The sequence below is a fragment of the Strix uralensis genome, chromosome 6 (genome assembly GCF_047716275.1).
Source record: "Strix uralensis isolate ZFMK-TIS-50842 chromosome 6, bStrUra1, whole genome shotgun sequence".
In the NCBI taxonomy this organism is placed as follows: domain Eukaryota; kingdom Metazoa; phylum Chordata; class Aves; order Strigiformes; family Strigidae; genus Strix; species Strix uralensis.
The window spans coordinates 21,870,579-21,890,091 of record NC_133977.1 but is presented as its reverse complement, the minus strand read 5'-3'; the positions used below and the strand labels follow the sequence as shown (position 1 = coordinate 21,890,091).

Below are 19,513 nucleotides of genomic sequence, written 5' to 3'. Positions count from 1 at the left end.
CGGCAACCTTCTTGGGGTCAAGTGATTTAGAGAGCTTAGACAAGGCAGGTAACATAATAGGCTGGGGTTCAGGATCCCTATATGCTCAGACACAATCCTCAGTAGCAGAGGCTGTGGGGAAATATTTTCTGTCATTTATTAGAGGGGCAGGGGAGGGAAGGGAGGACTCCTGGTAGCTGTAGGAGGGGCAGTAGGTAAAGCTAAACTAGAAGGAGGGGAAGGGCTCAGGAATATAATGAGGAGGTGGGGGAAATGACACTGGAATAAAAGGGTGAGTGAGTATATGAGATACCCACTCATCCTGGCCTTCCTCTGTTCAAAGCACTCCCTCAAAGGGTGGGTACCAGACTTGAATAGAGGGGATGGATGTCAAAATATTTCCATAAGGAATATAGTGTAATAAATCAGAGAAAAAGGGCAGAATGGAGGCAAGGAGCAAATGGTAGGAGAATTATTTTTATTCTAAGTGAATGATTATGTCTCCTGGGTGATTACACATCAGGATGGTGGTGTGTTGGGGAGGACTATTCAGCTAGATAGAAAGGAGTGCTCAAATCGCAATCATTGAACTATAGTGCATGCAAGGGTGTAGATAAGATAAGAAAGGGTCAAATAGACAAGTAAAAATCTAGCTAGAGTCAACGTGTCCGGGGTACTGCAATCCTCAGGAGTTAAGATAACTATCATACACGTGTAGGAAGACAGCTTTCAGAGGAAGATACTTTGAATACTTGCAGAACATAATCAGAGAGATAGCTGATGGAGAAAATAACAGACTATTAAAAAATACTTTGAACACAAATCAGGTCAAATACAAGATTGATCATTTCTTCCAATTTGTCTACCAAAACAGGGCCTCCAGCAAGAAATCCCTGCTGTATAACAGGCACCAGTGTATCCCATTCATTATACTTTGATGAATTTAAGGAAGGAAAATCCTGGGGCATTAAGAAAACACCTTGTGCAACATCAAGGGTTCAGAAAAAAATAGTTACCATGTTTCCTTGACAGCTCAGCAGCTGTTTTCACTCTCACTAGTACTTACAGCTGCCAACTGTCTCTTTCCCTTTTTGACTCAAATAGATAACTTTTAAATCTGAACCAGGTTTAACTTCTATACATTTCACCACTGGTGCTGAGGGGTTGATCAGTATATGCCAATGATGACTATATATGTAAGACCAGGGGCTTTTTATGTGGACACAGTATTGCTAGGCATTGCCATCACTTTTCTATTTAGCAATTGTTGTATCATCCATCCACACAGTGACTGGATCAAGACCTTTTGTTCCTGGAATGGGGACCTGGAATAATAAAGGTTAAGTTTTAAATTCCTGGTTACAGAAGCTGGTATGTCTAGGCATTCACTCGCTTGTTTTTTGTAAGAATAAGCAGCATCAGTGGGAAAAACGTGTAATTTCTCCTCACTTCACTCAAAAGTCGGGGAAAAAAACAGATGATTTCTGCACTGAATCCAACAGTCCTTGGTTTGCCTCCAGGAGGTTACTGGGAACGTAGTGCTGGGTAATTTCTGAACTCACCTTTGCTCCATGTGGAGCAAGGTCAGCAATTACTATGGGAACCTTTGCCAGTTATACTTTCAGATGTTTAAAATTACAGTTATATTGCTTTATTTACATGCTTGTATTTTATTTCCAGGTGTTTTATGAGAACACAGAAGGTTACAGCACAGCACCTTTTTTCCATGGGTTAAGGGAGACTGTTCTAAGACTCCTAGCTTCTGTTGTCCTAGTGCCCTCTGCGGAAGCAATCCTTTGGTACTGTGGAGAGTCACACAGTGCTGACAGATTGTGTGCAGCCTGTTATGTCTGCTAGTATAGGGGAATATAGTAAGGAAAGAGAATACCAAACCTTTACTGGTTTGGTGTCCCTCACGGTCAGTGTAGTAAGTTGGCACAAACTGCAAAAACTCTGAGTTATTTTCCGTAGCAGCCTGGTCTTCAGAGAGACCCAGGATGCAGAGACAGTAACTGCCACTACATGCCGTTTCCCCCCCTTCCCCAGACTAGCTTTCTGGCCAAAGTTAATGATTCATAAGATTCTGCACTGATTTCACTGCGAGCTTCCACATTTGCATAAGTAAAAGCTTATGCAGCTTCTGTAGGGAGATTCTTAGTGAAATTGCAGTACAAAACATTGATATTATGTAATTATAGTAGTTCATCGTAACTTAAATGAAATTGTTACTTTAAACTTGCTCTAAGTGGTTCACAATGGAACTTTTGTATGACACACCTACAAAACAAATGAGTTAATCACAATATGTGTCATTTTTAATTTTTCTCTTTAATTTTTCTTTCAGTCATTCTCTCTTTGTAATTAGCATGAAGACTATCCTTCAGTCAAAACTAGCCACCTGGAAAGTTTCAGCTTGTAATATGCAGCTTTTTCTGTGAATTATGAATGTGCAAAAAAGAGACCTTTCTCCCCACACCCCCTTCCTTGCATAATTCAAATATGAATGAATGAATTTTATTCAGGCTTGCCAAAAAAAATCATATTTCAGCTGATAACAAGCATGAAAAATTTCTGATGAAAAGGATTTAAAAAAAAAAAAAGAATATTATGAGCATGGGAGAACAGCAGGTTAAGACGGAAGTCTCAGTGCAGCCTTAACTGTAACAATTGCTAGCAAGCAAATACTATATCCAAGCACTAAATCTTGCTTTGTGCTGCCCTGGTGCACAGTAGTGGGGAGAGAATAGAATAATAAAAGCCGATACCCTTATGCAAACAGCAGGGCACAGCGCTCAACAGAATACAAGAAGAAGGTGAGCCTGCCTACTGTTCTGGCTTGCTAACCATATTCCCAAGGTCTGTGGGTTAGTTATCACCTCTAGCTCCAGTCAGCTAGCAAATGTACTTCAAACATTAGCAAGGAGCACATTTTGGTCCTTTCCAGAAGAACATTTTACCAATTCATTGCCTCCAAATATACTGTTCTATTAAATAAAGTATTTGAAGGAAGTTCATATAAGCAACATTGTGGTTTAACAGGTCAAAACCGGAATGGAATAGCTGCTAGATTTTTTTCTGATTAACTGTGTATTTTAAAAAATATAGAGCTGTGAAGAAGGTATTATGTGCAAGCTCTCACTTACCTTATTGCTTTTCAAGAAAGCAGGCAGAGATTTTGGCTTACGCCAGTACCACTTCGAAAATGAACTATCACAGGAATGAAGGATTGCGATCTGGAACACATTTCTGCATTGCATTTTCTCTTGTTCCTAATAGTGCTCTGTTGATAAGCCCGGCTCTCCTTTTCTACCTAGAAAACAGCATTAAAGAAACAGTCATTTACTCACTGTTTATCAAAAACCTGCCCACTACTGTGCTAACCAGTAGTGAGTACTTCAGTATTACCCTTAAAGATTCATATTGCTTAGAGGGTCAACAGAAAGGATTTGCATGTGGCAAGCCTGGACATAAAAAATCCCCTTCTAGTCTGACATGAGTTGACTGTTGCAAGTTGAGTTTGGCAGTAAGTGACCAAAATTGAGTTGTCAGCATCCTCTTGCATAGTGAAGAAAGTTGTTGCTTTCTTGTGCAGATGCAAGAGTTTCTGTGGGAAAACAGAACATAATCACGGTTCTGAATGTCTCTGTGGATTGGTAATGTCTCTAATACATGGATCACTTGTGCAAATTCAGTCCCAGCTGGATGGGAAATTATTGAAAATGGTTGTTGTTTGATTGATATAAAATGAGTTGTCAGCTTGATTCAATGCCTCCAGGGCAGATGTCCACAGCATAATTGGCACCTGTCAGAAGCAAAGAATTCCTTGGTACAGAGTAACAACTACGCATGCAACCACCCGAAATAGTCCTTGCGTGCCAGGGCTCAGAGAAGGAGGAAGGAAAAAACAGTTTCTACTTTTGGGCAGGATCTTTTATGCCATGAAGTCAATAAGAGATTTGACATGACACTTGGTGCAAGATTTTCCCTAGAATCCTGGCTAGACGCTATCAGCTCTCCTGCTGTTTGGTCAACACTTTCCTTAAGAATTAGAAGAAAACACACGTGTTTGGTTGTTGTTAGTGTCATTATAAAGGTATATTTATAAAGAACGGTTTATAAAGAATTTTTTACATATTTGCTTATTATAAGAACTGTTGTGAACAATTTTATTTTCCTATTTCTTGAGCAATTCTCTTCTCAGCAGTAACTGAACCACACAGCTAGAGAAATAAGAGAGTGTCTTCTCGGCAAAAAATAAGGCAAGGAAACAGCCAGGACTGACAGTACAGCAGTGTCAGTATTACACTGTGTGCTAATAGTAAACAGTGACCTATTGTTTACCACAGACTGGATTAAAACGGATTTTTTCCTATAAGTCACCAAGTAGCCGTCATACGGTTATTACTGCCTTTGACCGAGTGTAGTACAGCTATCAACAGGAATGAATTCAATCTCCTATCACCAATCTGTTGAGGTGGGCACCTTCTTCACGGAGCTGGTGCTTTGGGAGGTACCAGTTGAAGGGCTTTCCATTAAAATTCATTTTACTGTCTTCATCTAGTGCATGGCTCAACTTTCCTTCTTCCCTTTCATCTCCGTTTCCTCCTTTAGATTATTTTTCATTACGCCTCCCCCCCCAACATACACACACTTTGCCTTTCATCTCTATACGTATGCTATTCCAGCACTTGTCAGCCCCAGCAGGAGGGACACGGTAGAACCAAACAATATGATATGTTAGGTGGAAGAAAATATTATTATCAGACACCTTAGAACAATCATTTATTGTCACACTTTAAAGAGGTCTGCTATGTTATTTATTTTATTATTCTGTATTAGGTACATAGTTTAATTTTACAGGCATTATTAATCACTGAAACATATTACACTTTCAGCCAGGATGTTAACATTTTAAATGCATTCATCTTGCTTCTTTAAACAGAAACAATGGGCCTTCTGCACTGCCCTCCCTCCCCTCTAGTCAATAAATCCTTTCTATTGATTCAGGAAATAACTCTAAGCACTGTTTTATATTTTAAGTTCCACTAGCCACACTCAGCCATATAATTTTGCTTAATAACAAATGGATCTTCTATTTTTGCTGGTTACTACATGTTTGGTTATCAAACTCAGCTTGAAAGTACTGGGTAGAAGAGCACAAAACCTATAATGGCAGTGAGGCACCACAAGAGATTTCCTAAATGAATGTTACAATAAAATAAAGTATCTGTAAAACGTGTGTGTATGAAAAGCAGCCTCATCAGTAGATGAATGATAAATGAAAAATCCATCAGTGAGTATGGATTCCCTTGAGCCAGCCTGAATCAACAGACAATATGGATTTTTGATAATTCATGGCTTTGCCATTATTTATTCTCTCCTGAAATACCCATTGCAAATCTCAGAGAGATAATTAGAGAGTTATCATACTGCTTAACTAAGTAGTGCAAATTGTATTATATTCTATGTATCCCAACCCAGGGCAGTATCATTAGCGTTGTTTAATTGTTACAAATATAGTCATCGCATTTTAATAAATTGCCTTCATTGTCAATATCTACAATCGACTATTTCTCTTCTCTTAATGTTCGTGGATAGGTTAGTTACCAGGTAATCTTACAGTTAATATATACCACAATGAAGCAAAATGTAAGAAAATGCAAAGGTCAAAAACATGTTTCTATTATGAAAAAAATGAATGATAATGACATAATTTTTTCAGCTCATCAGGTTCTTTGCTAAGTGCCTCTGTTATTGCCAGATCAGTAGTGTATAACAAAGAAGTGCTTTCTGTAGGCTGCTTCATTAGCCTGCCCTGTAGGACCTCACCTCAGACCTTTCACTAATCTGTTGGCCAGCTCAATAGCCTTGTTAGTTCTATTCACTTCTTCCTGGCAGCGGATTTTCTCAGCTGTAGCTCTCTCAAAGGCAGTGGTTAAGGCAGCCAGGATTGTGTCTAGTGCCTTCAAATAAAAACAGTAAGAAACAACTCTGCACATTGTAAGAACACATAAAAATATTTCTCCTGTCCCATCCTGTATTTCTGAAAGTTAAATTACACAGTGCAGGAGAGCTGTAAACATTAACCGCTCTCAGAATTTTGTTTAGGTCATGCTCTGAAGGTGGATTCGGGAAACCTGGGGGAAAACGTGGCTGGCCTTCCAATTTCCCCCACTTGTTCAGAACAGCCTTCAAAATGAAATTACAAACTTGATCTTATATCAGTAAAAAAGGATTGTCACCTTCTCCCAGAGGATTCTTGAAATGAATTGAAATATATTTCTTATTACAGCTGCATATCCTCTACAGGAGATGAAAAACTTGTGAAGATGGCTGTTTGGAAACTAAACAGAACAGAAAGGTTTAAAGATGATAGATAGCATACTTGAAAATGCACAAGTCAGTGTCCTTTGCTGGCTTTCAGTTAGCCTGTGCTTCCTAGTGCACAAACTGTTTCTGAAAATACAGCCTGAAATCCCCAGCCACCTCAGATGTGGGAGTAAGCAGCTCAGTGTCTGGTCCATCAAAGCATTTAAGCACGCAAACAGTCCCACTGGGTCAAAGCCTTAGTTATTCCCAGAGGGAGGAGTGAAAGATAATTCAGCATGGATGACTGAGCATGAGGACAAGGCAAGAACGACATGCAACTCAGGAGAGTCGCAGGCAAAGCACCCAAATGACTGAGTGCAGAAGATGAACTGGCTGGCGAGCTGATAAATGAGAGATCAGAAAGGTGCTGTAAGACCTCAATGTAGCAAGGCACTTGAGAAGAGGTGTTGTTGGGTGCATGTGGACAGAGCAAGTGGCTGGAGGCCGGGACTGTATGGGCAGCCAGCAAAACACATGTGAAAGAGGCATGATCCCTGCAGCAGCAAACTCGGCTTGGCAAATAGGTGTCCACACAGCTCGACTGAACTCAGTGGAGAGGGCTGAGTTTTACCCCAGCTGTGCTGCTGACGAGCTCTGTGCACCTTGGGGATGACTGAGGGATGTTGCTGGGAATCTCCCTAGAGTGATGCTGAAGGAGCACCACAAAGCCCTGATTGCTTCCTGCCTTAAGGACAGCATGAGGCAGTACCTATGTGCACTATAGGACATAAATAGAACTGGGTGATGGGACAGGTAGATATTTTATTGGGAAGGTTTGGAAAAACAGAGTAAATTACCGAACAAATGTTTCTAAATGGGGCTCAAAGATACCCTTTAAAGAAGGGCTCAGTAGGAGTTTGCAGCACCCACCCAGCCTACAGGGATTCGGGAGCTAGCAGAGTGGGGGCACATTATCTCCTGAACTTCGTGTGCCTCTGTGCAAGGTGAGAGCAGGCAGTGCCTTGGTTAGAAATGTGTCCTGTCAGCAAGGCTGAGTGAGGCATACTGGCCGAATCCTGTGTCTCCTTCCTGCACAGGGAAGATCCAGGCACTGACTGGGCACTTGCCATGCATGAAGACAAGCATCTGCTACAGTCCCAAGGCATGTCATGTGGCTGCAGAGGTTGAGGATGCAGCCCAGTCATTTACCTGAAACTTTAAAACGTGAGTGATAAATTATACTGGCAAATACCTTCGCTTTATACAATGAATCACACTGGAAATACCTTAGACAGAGAAAAGTATTACAAATAGTGGAATTTTAGAGGCCTCTAAAATGACAAAAAAAAGCTTTTTAAATAAATCTAGTAGTCCTGATTTTGAAAGTTTAGGTGCCTGGGCCAACCAGAATTCCAGCTTTCCCCAAAACTTGCATCTCCCACTGCAGTGCACACCTACAAAGCTTATTACTTGATATGTATATACATTGCCTATACATAAATGACGGCTGACAAATGGGTAGCGATAGGTCTGCATGTGAGATCAAGGACCAGCACTTAGGCACTGAACCTAAGGGGATGGAGAGAGAAAAAAGCAGAAAAGCTACCTGCTGTGCTGAGCATGGATGCTGCAGCTCTCATGGCAGGGAGCAGAACTTGCTTGAGGCTGGTTTTAGCAGGTTGTTCAGGAATGATTTTTTACTGCAGTTCTGGCTCTACTGAGCCAAGCTGAAACATTGTGCTCTACCCAGTTCGCAGACCATTCAATGTTCAGCAAATCTTCTTGTAAAAGAATATAAAAAGGAGGCATCTGAAGCAAAAATATAAGTGGACAACACACTTAAAAGATATATATATATATACATATATATATGGTTGAACAATGGAAGAACAGTTCCAGTTCATGCAGGTCAAATCCAGGACTTGTGAAAGGTGCCAGGGGCAGTGAAAGTGGTGGCGTGTGGATGGACAGGAGCCACATGGGGAACTGGAAGTTGCCAGCTCCTCCATAAATTTTTTCAAGGTTTTATCATATGAAACATTGCATGCCAGGAAAGGTACATAGCTCACTGTTTGGTACCACTTCTTCCCTCTCATATTTTTCTGCCTCATTTGCAATATGAGCATCCCTTCTCAGTACCCCTACTCAGCTGGCAAGTTACCTGTGATGTGGAGTGGATTTGAGCAAGGACAGAGAGGCCAATCGGCAGGCGAAGAGCGGAGCCGCACACCACTACTCCCTATTCAAGTGGAAGCCCAGAACAATCAGGCCCTTAATGTGTTACAATTCATTTGACTATCCACATTTTTTGACTTTCTGTAAATAATGTGTTAAATGGATAAAGAAGATACCATTTTTCCTTCTTTCCCCTGAGTTACTGATAACAAGTTCCTTCCCTTACAGTTTGTGCATATAAATGTGATTAATGTAAAAAAAAAAAAAAATTAAAGTGCCAAAATCTCTTTCTCTCTCTCTCTCTCTCTTTTTTTTAAAGCATTGCCCTTTTCAAAACAAGGGGAAATTCAGTATAGTTTCAGTGCCACAGTGATCAAACAGTGTCACATCACTATGGCAATTGCTGCCCAGGCCAGGAATACAGATCAGCTTTAATTGTGCAACGCCTTATTGCTGGTGCATGTCAATCAGAACCTATGAATTGAGAAAAATTTGCTCTGTTCATTCTGTTAAATGATGTATCCAATTAAACCTGTTAGAATTCATGATCTTCAGTCAAGGTTAAATGAAAGTAGTTACTCCTGTCAGCTAGGTGATTAAATGCTGCCTACATCAGGCACATTTATGTGCAAAATTAAAATTTTGGTATAAAGCATGAATCTTTATGCATGCCAGTTAATTATCTTGCGGTTCCTCCATTTATTAAATGCCCACTGCATTTCTTCTTAATCATCAGCTTCCTTTCAAAACTTATTTCATACTCTACATTATACCAAATTTCAATGTTTAAAATGAAATGCTTTCTCAATGAAAACTTCCTCTTTTCAAGGGTTTGGCTGTTGCTATGTTACTAAAGATGGCCATTAACAGTTTTTTGAGTCATTATGCAGAAGGTCTATTTGTGTTGTTTTGTTCAGTTCTGAGAGAGCGTGATAGGAATCCCTCGAGTTGCTACTGCCGGGCAGTTCCTCCTTCCCAGACCTATTTGAGTTCTGCTGCACATCAGCCAACTTCAGCACATGACAAGGCAGCAGTAAAACTTACCGTGGTTGTGCTGCTTCTGCTTTCTTGCACAGGAATGGAAGGACAGGGCAGCGTAGCCCCACAGGGCACGTGCACCCACAGCTGCCGGGCCCATGCTCCCCACCGTCCTCAGCAGTGGGGCCAGCAAATTCAGGATGGACCTGCAGGTACCAGAGACCCCACAGCCTCCAGGCAGGGCACCACTGATGCCCTACGCTGAAGGCTCAGAGGCTTGGCCCCCATCCTCCTGTCAGTCTTCAGAGCTGTATCTATATTCCCTTTGGTTTGGCAACGTGATGTGTCCTGTTTGCCCTAGGCAGCTACCATATTGCAGTATCATATTTTAATTAGAAGAAAAATTATGTGTTGCATGCTTGAATTAAATTAAATTGCATATTTATATTTATAAGACACAGTATTGGCAGGATTTAAATGCTATATGAATTGAAGAATCAGAATACAGGTGTATTATAGTGATTTGTAGCTGAAACATTTGCTAGAAATACATACAAAGCAGTACCAAATACTAATTTAATACCCTAAGACAACGTTCTGTGCTCTTACAAGCACAGTTTCACATATTCCATCTAAGCATTTATGCCCTTTCATTATGAAAAGGTATTAAGAACCTTTGTTACAAACAAGCAACATAAAAAATATCTCATACCACTTCATGACTACTAATGAATAATATTTAAAACAAACTAGGAAATAAACTAGTATAACACATTCTACTAAACTAGTATTATAAATATGCACAAGGTTGTTATTAAAGATAAATGCACACAATAATTTTCTACTTGTAGGTTTTACAGGTATGATTTTGAATCATACAGTATTTCTTAAAACACATCACAAGGATGGAAACCAACAGGAAGACTGACTGGCAGCGATTCCTTGTGATCAACATGTGATGTCTCCATCTATCTTTGAGGGCCCACATAAATTATATCGTGGTAGTGTGAACCTTCAAGATGGGCGATGTGATTAACTTGTTCAGGGTCACAACAGGCAGTGTCTGATCGTACAGATTTTACACCTGTGGCATTGCCGTACAGTGGCCGCCTTCGCAGAGGCCCCGCAGATGCCAGTGGTGCTCTGCCATCGTGGGCAGGAGGGCTGTGGCAGGTCAACCTCAGCTTCACATTTCTGAGGGGCAGCCTGTTTTCTCCTTACCGTGTGTGCCTTTCACAGCGTCCAAAGTTCGGAGATCTGTTTTGCAGCATGCGAAGGTACAAATGTCACGCACAGGACTGTGCCCAGCCTGTGAGCCTGCCTGGGAAAGCACGGCACAGCAAGCAGCGGTGGCTGCTCCAGCCTTCCCTTCCCAGCTGGCAGCAGCCTCCGCTCCAGGCCCCGGGGAAGCAGCAGCAGACAAAAGACCCCTCCTCTCCTGCTCCCCTATCAGCTTCAAATAATGGACTTCTCTTTCCTGGCAGCTGCGGAGAAAAACACAGATATTTTTTTCTTTTTTGTTCAGCAAATATAAGCTGCAAGTTAAAGACCAATATCTTTAGATACCCCAACAAAAGAGGAAAAAAGGGAATCTTCACGCTCACAGAGAATAATTCCTTGAGGACTCTGTCAGGAGACAGCGACGCACCAGGGAAGGTAGTTGGAGAATAAGCCTCTTTGCAGGTTTCTGGGATGTCTATTCCTGAACTGCTTCAACTCACTTGGACCATCTAGAACTCACATTTAATTCCTATTCTTCTTTCTCTACATGTTCTTACTATCACTCCAGTCCTCCAAAACCAGATATTGTAAACTGTGAAACCCAGGCCCCATGTGCCTTAATGCTACCCCATGAAACAATACTGGCAGGACAATTTACTTCTGCTCAGAACAATTTCCCCATCTTAAAATTGTGATTGTTAGGTTAACATCCCATTGAGATGAGAGAAGAAAAGAACTGCAGTTTCAGGTTGTGTCTAAAATTTTAAGGAAGGCAAGCTGCACTGATTTATCCTTGGCATACTGTTTTATATATGTAGAGCAAAAAAACCTTCTTTTTAGTGGCAGATTAAATTGTGCAGACACTGACTGACACTGATAAGGCAAACACCGCAGTCCGCTTAAACAGGCTGAGAGTTGCACATTGAAGACTGCTTGGCCACAAGAATATAAGTGTGTACACACACACTTGCTAGTTTATTTGATTTCACAAGCAATTTTATCTTTGATGCACATATAAAGCAATATAAAAAATAAAATAAAATTGGCAATAAAATTGGAATTACATATTTTTAGTAGATAGATTTACAAATAATTTGTGTTTTAGATTATAGTCATTTTCAGGAAACTTACTTTGAAAGTAATTAAGCATATTTTATCCATTAATTAGTATTTTTTTGTTTTGCATTGTGCTACTGAAACAAAACTAAAAACTATGGAATGGAAGGATTTTTTTTTTTTTACTGAATATTATAAATTAATAGAACAAGGGTTGTTAATGTTTGTCATTTTCCTTATCTGTACACATGAATATGTTATATGCTCATTTCCATTGCAAATGGTACATCAGAATGATCATTGCAAACTGAAATATACTGTACATTTCATTTCTTAATTTCTTTGAAAATACCACTGACTAAAATAATCAATTGCTAGTATTCTTGCACTAAAGCTTTGCAACTCAATGAAAATTGAATTAATTAATGGTGTCCATCCACAATAAAGCAGGCAACATACTCTGGAGGGTCGTTATTATTCACTGCTGAAACAAAGTCAGCCTATTGGGCCCTGAGCCATGACTGGGCAATTGTGCAAGGCACTGTACAAACATGTAGTCACCCTGTTTCTTGCACACCACTCCTCCAACTTCCTCACATTTAATGAAACAAAATGAAGGCAGAGATGAGATTTGACATCAGTGAATAAATATTGAAGACGGAAAAGAACTATTTGAGTTAAAGGACAAGGTTGTCACAAGAATAAACATGTATAAAATGGCTCTGAATATATTTAGAGTGACAATTAGGAGGTTTCTATCCCTCTGAGCAGTGAGGTTCTGGAGTAGCATTCCTATAGGAGCCATGGGGCACAAGAAACCTCCCAAGGGTTAAGGAGAAATTCACTCTGTCTGGGAAAGGGCTTATAGTCTTTAGCTTTCTGTCTATTACTCTATGTTTACTTTGCAAAGTACAGTAGTGTCACCTTCTCATTTGGCCCTAGAGACTTCCAAAATGTATTAATTAATTAAAAAATACAGTGAGAGTGCCTAGCCCAAAGAATTTTTTTTTTCATCATAGAAAACAGAACCAAAGGAAGAAAGAGCTGTAAGAGCAGGAATCAACTCTGAGCTTAGAATGACATTTGAAGATACAGTAAAAAACCTACTCAAGATGGAAGGAGGATTGGTACTCTTCACATAACGATGAGGCTCTGTTAGCTAGAAAACAAAAAATATGTAGAATAAATATACAGGAATAAAGTCATAGGATGAACATATAACAGGAAGGTAAACCACACCCTTCTGAACAGAGTAGAACTGATGCCCACATATGCTTGGTCTTACTGCTAATGCAACACCGGGTCATATCCTGAAAAGCCTTACTTATGCAAGTAATCCCACTAAAATCAATGGGAACCCATGACTGTAATGACTGCTTCCTTGTCTCCGCTAGGGATTGCAAGGTCAAGTCCATTTTCTGTGCAATATTGGATGAATGCTAGAAAATCAATATCTCTATTGAGACAACTTCTTTTGGAGTAAAAATAAACCTGAATCATTTTGAGTTCAAATGTTCATTGTTCCTGGGTGTTTTTATAAATTCCTTTTGAAAGCAAAATGGTCAAATCAAAATGGAGTGAAATGCTCACCTTTTTGGTGTGTTTTACAGCTTGTTGTTATAACTAGCTTTGTAATGCCATAAAGGTTAAAGGCAACTTCATAGTTTCTTTGTATTTATCCTCTATCAGTTAGAATAGTCATAAGCACAAGGTCACTGTTTTATAATATTTTTGGTTTTGCAATTCCCTCTATTCAAATGACTCAGGGCTGAGGGATGGGTGGTGGGAAAGAGAATGCCAGAGTCTGATGTCTGAGGAATTTTGCTATATTATGGAAAATCTTTGGTCTTTTTGCCATAGCAAATTCAAAGGAAGGAGTTTCTTTTTTAATAAAAAGATTTCAGTGCAGTCATAGAAATATATCTCATGTTGTGGAGCACTGCTTTGGTACCATGGAAAAAAAATTACACAATTCTGTTCACATTACAGGTTATTACTGTACTTCAATCACTATAGAGCAACTTCAGCTATCATTTTGTTTAAAATTCCTAAACTTAGCTTGGTATTTTTATTCTTAGTTTTTCACTAATCTATAATTACACCTACTTGTAATTGTGTCCAAACTGAATTTTCATACTGAAATATGTTAAATCCCTGTGTTTGGTTGCCTTATACTTCACTTGTGGTGGGTCAAAAGGAAATTATGATTAATCCAAGGCATACAAATAAACTATTTTAAGGATTTTCTAATAGATTCAGGTTGTTCTGCAGCAATGGCAAGCCCTTGTTGGCTTGAATGAAAGTTTAAGACCCATTTCATTATGTTGGAGCTGTGATCAGCTTCATGTCTGGCATGAAAGTAGAATTCAAACAGTGGTTACAAAAGAGGTCATCTCACAGAAAATAACATCTAATTCCTTTAACCTTGATTATTATCAAAATACCTTAGAAATGTAAAGTATACCAATTAAGAGGCTAATGAATAGGAACTGGTGTGCTTTCTCTCAGGGAGAGTTCCTTAAAATTTTGAGAAAAATACATCCCAAATCCATTTTGCATCCACAGAATCCTAGACCTGAAGCATTCGGTTGACGCAGCTCCAATATTTTTCCCAGTGAATTTTATTTACCAAGTATTAATGGAAGGATCATTTCTCTTTTAAGTTCAGCTTAATGGGAATGTTGGATGATCAAGAAATAAAACTATTTTAAAGCTCAGGGCTGAGCTAGGGTGACTGTGTTGTTCCTTGGACCAATACAAAAGTATGGACTTATCCTAGGATTCCAGCTCAGCTGGATTTATTGGCATGCTGGGGAGCAAATCCAAGGATGTGTTCAGTGCTCTCCCTTTTACCCACCTCTGCACAGTTTGTTTCCCACATGCTGTGTGACACATTAGCCATAACTTCTTACACTCTTGCACCACTGAACAAGTGACTGTAGTTTGGCTCTATGACTGCTAACGTTATTGACAAAGTAATGCTCTGCAGAGTATGACAGTAAGCTGTTGTAACACATATTTACCTAATAATGTACACTTTTCAGATACACCATGTTTGTATTGTTTTCAGAGCTGTATTACTCACACAACATGTTTACTAGCACTTACATTCTTAATAGTACAATAAAAAGGGAATTGAAAATCCAGAACAACTGGGACCATTAAAACCTCACACAAGCACAACACAATACTACAGCAAGCAATCACCAGTGTCTTCATTGTGTGCCCCGCTTTACTTCATTACCAGGTTGCTATATTATTAATGCAAAAAAAGCTGATCCAGAACCCAAAGCAGTGGACGACACCATACAGTCTGTTTTTTACCTAACCATGCTGACTACAGTGTAAGAATAAAAATATTTCAGTTCTTGGAAAAGTATAAAAATTAGGCATCAAAACAGGTCAGATACTTACATATATCTTTTTGATGTGCACGTATGATAGGAGAGCAGATTGATAAAGGACAGAAGAAACGCTAAATATGCACCATGACAAACAGTGAAAAATTAAGTAGTGTAACTAACATTAATTACACTCTAGTAAGATGAATAGGCTGTTCATCATTAATGAGAATGTACACCTTTGTCTAAGTTTCACATCTACCTGTGATAAATGTGCTAATGGCGATAAAATACATCATAGTAACATTTGAATTAACAGCACACTAATAGATTGACATACAAGTATGAATAAAGCATTTAATCATAAACATTGTACCACACCTAACAGCAAATTTTCTTTTTTGCATGTATATCAAGCAAAATGGATAAACATTACAATCTTATTTTAGTTTGTGCTGAGATAATCTAATAGTATTACTTCATACTATCCCAATATTTGTAATCTAGATTATTAGATACTTACACATTGTTTTTTTGAGACATTCAGGCAGTTTAATTAAACATTAAGGGGGATTTCTGAATAGAAAGGGTGGGGCTTGATCTCAGTATAAACTACCCACTGACTCTCTTGCCCATGTGGCAGGGATAGAATATTCAAGCAATCTTCATGATGGGTTGACTCCAATGCCTATTAAAGGATTGACTTTAATTTATGCTTAATGAAAATCAAAGCAAGCCCACTAGTCTACAGTGCTTATCTGTAATTTTAGTAGCCTTTCTCTCCTGTGTTTCCAGTGCCTTTTTACTGGCAGAGTCACAGGGGTGACTCATAGAACCACAGAATGATTTGGGTTGGAAGGGACTTTAAAGATCATCTAGTTCCAACCCCCTGCCATGGGCAGGGACACCTTCCACTAGACCAGGTTGCTCAAAGCCCCGTCCAACCTGGCCTTGAACACTGCCAGGGAGGGGGCAGCCACAGCTTCTCTGGGCAACCTGTGCCAATGTCTCAACACCCTCACAGTAAAGAATTTCTTCCTTATATCTAATCTAAATCTTCCCTCTTTCAGTTTAAAACCATTACCCTTGTCCTATCCCTGCACTCCCTGATGAAGAGTCCCTCCCCATCCTTCCTTTAGGCCCCCTTTAAGTACTGGAAGGTCACTATAAGTTCTCCCCAGAGCCTTCTCTTCTCCAGGCTGAACAACTCCAACTCAGCCTGTCGTCATAAAGGATGTGCTCCAGCCCCATGATCATCTTTGTGGCCCTCCTCTGCGCCACCTTGAAACACAGCTATGTTACCTAATGCCACCACTGAGAAAGCACAGGGAAATCCTTGTGCTCTGTTATGGGGTCTCAGCCAGGGGTGAGCAGATACTCCCAGCGGAGGAGCTATAAGAGGCAGCTGGAAGTGAAAATTCATTACATTGCTCCAGGCAGATTCACAGGACAACATCTCACTGTTTTCCCCTGGTAGAAGAGACTTTGGTTCTTTGGTTGACAAGTGATGTATGTTGGGCATGGAGCACAGGCACTAAGCGGCACAAGCTTTCCTCCTCACCCGGGGCCAAAGCTCCAGGCATGGCTGGGAAGGAAGAGGGCTGGATTTCACTGCCCATCTTCTTCTGTCATGCACCATTCCCTAAGTCTCCACTTCAATGAAGAGCTTGACAGGCAGTGATGAGAAAGCAGAGGGAAGAGGAAGAACAGGAGGAACCTGCAGGCTCATTAGTAGCAAGTAGGGCTCTGATACAGGTAAGACTAACAAACGGTATAAAGACCAGCTGTAATTCAAAGACCAAACATTGTGAATTAGTTAAACATTGCCAAGAGGCTTAATGCTTTAGCCTAATAGTTTCCTGAAGACCATTTAAACAGTGCAAGCTCATCAGCATATTTTTAATGCAACTAAGCAGATGGTTTGAAATACTTTAATTACTGCCAGGGCTCACCTAGGCTGTACAGTAGATGACACTCGACTTGTGCAGTGCCCGTTATAAAATCCTAAGAGACAGTATACAAGCAATGTACACCACTCAAGCACAATTCACCCATCTGCATGGACCACAAAAAGGCTCTGAGAAGGTCAGCAGGCCTACGGATGCAAGTGAAAAATCATGCCTGCTGCCATTCCTGTAAACTGCACTGTGCTAAGACAACTTGTGCTGGTTATCTGCTGGGGGAAGCTATAGCAGCATCCCAGGGGAAGGAAGTCCCCACATGCAGAACAAGGCACGCACACGTGGCCAAAGCACTTCAGTCTAGCTTTCCTCTTCTATCTAAACTGACAGATCTCTCCAGGAAAACTGGAAGTCTTGGAAACTAATGTAGGGATTTCAAACTCTTTATATGCTTTATACTATTACTACAGCACAAGCAAGGAAGTCAGCAATATAATACAGTATGACTGTACTGGTAGCTGCTATACTCACCTTGAAAACATGTATTTTATTCTTTCTTTGTTACAATAAATGGTACATTACCCTAGTGCTGTTTTCCTTTGCATTCCAGCTGGCAACTTATTGATTAGGGGAACACTTCTGAGCTTCTCCCTCCCATGCAATAATCTTTATAATTTCAGATTTCTAAATGCTAAAAGTGCACTAATGCAAGTGGGAAGAGTTTCCTCTGCTATTTCACATACTTAAGGAGATGTTATCGATTCATATGCTCTGCTCTGGAAGTGCTTTGCAAAGGCTATAAGTATTATTATTTTCATTTTAGCAAGCAGGAAAATGGCACACAGATTGCCCAAGGTCACCCTGCAGATCACTGAGAGAACCAGGACTAAATTCAGATCTTCTGGGTCCCTGTGCAGAGACTATTCTGCTGAGCTGTTTTTGGAAGGTCAGAACACTCCAAATAAGCATGGCCATGATACACAACCCATTCTCACACAATATTCAAAACATTTTTTCTCTAGGACCTTTTAATGGCTATAAGCATGAAATGAGTTCTTTGCATTAAGAAAAGAAGAGCTGAAAGAAGAAAAATTTTAAAATTTTGAGCTGAAGAAATTTACACCACTTTAACTCCTACCTTCTGGACTCTTAATGATGTTAACAACCCAAGCACTGTGTGCAGCAGCAGCTGAAATTTTGCTTGCACAAATTTTGAGTTGAACTTTGGGTCATGGAGATAATCTTCTTTTACAGTTTTAACAATAACTGCAGAAATGTATTCCTTGTCAAAAGTAATATGCTTTTGCAGAAATCCATCTACCTAAAGAAAAAAAAAAGGAAAAGATGTATGAAGGTTTACTAATCAGGTAATAAAATTCAAGGCTTATGGAAATTTCAATATGTGACACAAAAATACCAGCTTGATAAGTTGTGGGTCAGTACGAGCAATGGTAAAAAATGGTTCAAATCTGCTTTTCATATACATTTGAATGTTAGTTTGGATATTTCTTCTGACACTAAATCTGTTCTTCTTTCCAAACCTTCCCTTTACTGAAATTTATTGTGACCTGAAAATACAAGTCTTTCTTTACCAATAAATTGTCTCCCACTCTTTTTCCACATCTCCCTCATGTAACCACAGTATCCTGAGGTCTAGCTAGTGAAACTTAAAAAATGTATTAATACAGAGAAAATTAAATAAGTGACCTCACATACATAGAAAGCAAAATATAGTTCACATATTTAATTATTTGTTATGTTTGTTAAAAAAAAATGTAATTACAAATTCTAAAGGACAACCTGGGGGAATATTGCAGTTTTACTTCAGTAAGACTGTCAATATATAGCATATAACACTCAGTTCTGGCCTTTACTTTGCATGAGCAACTCCCACTGACGTCAGTATGTTCAGACTAACTGTGGGATATTATTTTTCCATGGCTCCTATTGCTATTTTCAAATGGATAATGCTGTTTTTTTAAGCCCACAGTTCTGAGTATCTTTAGTATTAGGCATGACCTTTTTATGCAGGCTTGTTCTCTGATCTCAACAAGTCTTCTGGGTAATCTAGCAGTTTTCTAACAACAGCCTCATAAAGAAAAATAACACAAAGCTTTCATTCCACATGCAAACTATGCAAATATTGTATATCTCAATAATACGTTTTGCAATCACGGTTTTAAATGTCTGTGATCCTAGGGATATGTTAGCAGTTCCAGGATGTGGGAAACAACTCATCTCTGGAGACAAACATTATTTAATTGGACTAATGACTGATTTACTAACATGAACTCCACTTGAAACGTGCAGTAATTTATTTCTTTTATTCACCAGGGACTGTTGTTTTTCTGAAATAGATCAGTAAGAAACCACAGTAACAAAATATTTTAGATTCATTACTTTGCAGAAATGTAACTTTTAAATGTTTAATCTAAATGAGGTATTAACTCCAGTGGGTCAATCATTAACTTACTTTTAAGCGACAACTTGATTTGTCTTATTTTCTTCATTGATCAATAGATCAGACTGGGTCTTCCAAGTAGTGGCATGAAT

At 39.5% G+C, this 19,513-nt stretch overlaps 1 long non-coding RNA gene across 1 annotated transcript; it reads right to left on the bottom strand.

Annotated features, from left to right (window-relative positions):
* Positions 1-273: 273 nt before the first annotated feature.
* Positions 274-18,267, bottom strand: LOC141945269 (uncharacterized). The gene is made up of 5 exons (XR_012629472.1): positions 18,099-18,267; positions 12,826-12,877; positions 10,663-10,925; positions 3,123-3,289; positions 274-1,304 (listed from the first exon to the last, which is right to left on the bottom strand). It is a non-coding gene; the product is annotated as an uncharacterized LOC141945269 (long non-coding RNA).
* Between the last annotated feature and the right edge of the window lie 1,246 nt (positions 18,268-19,513).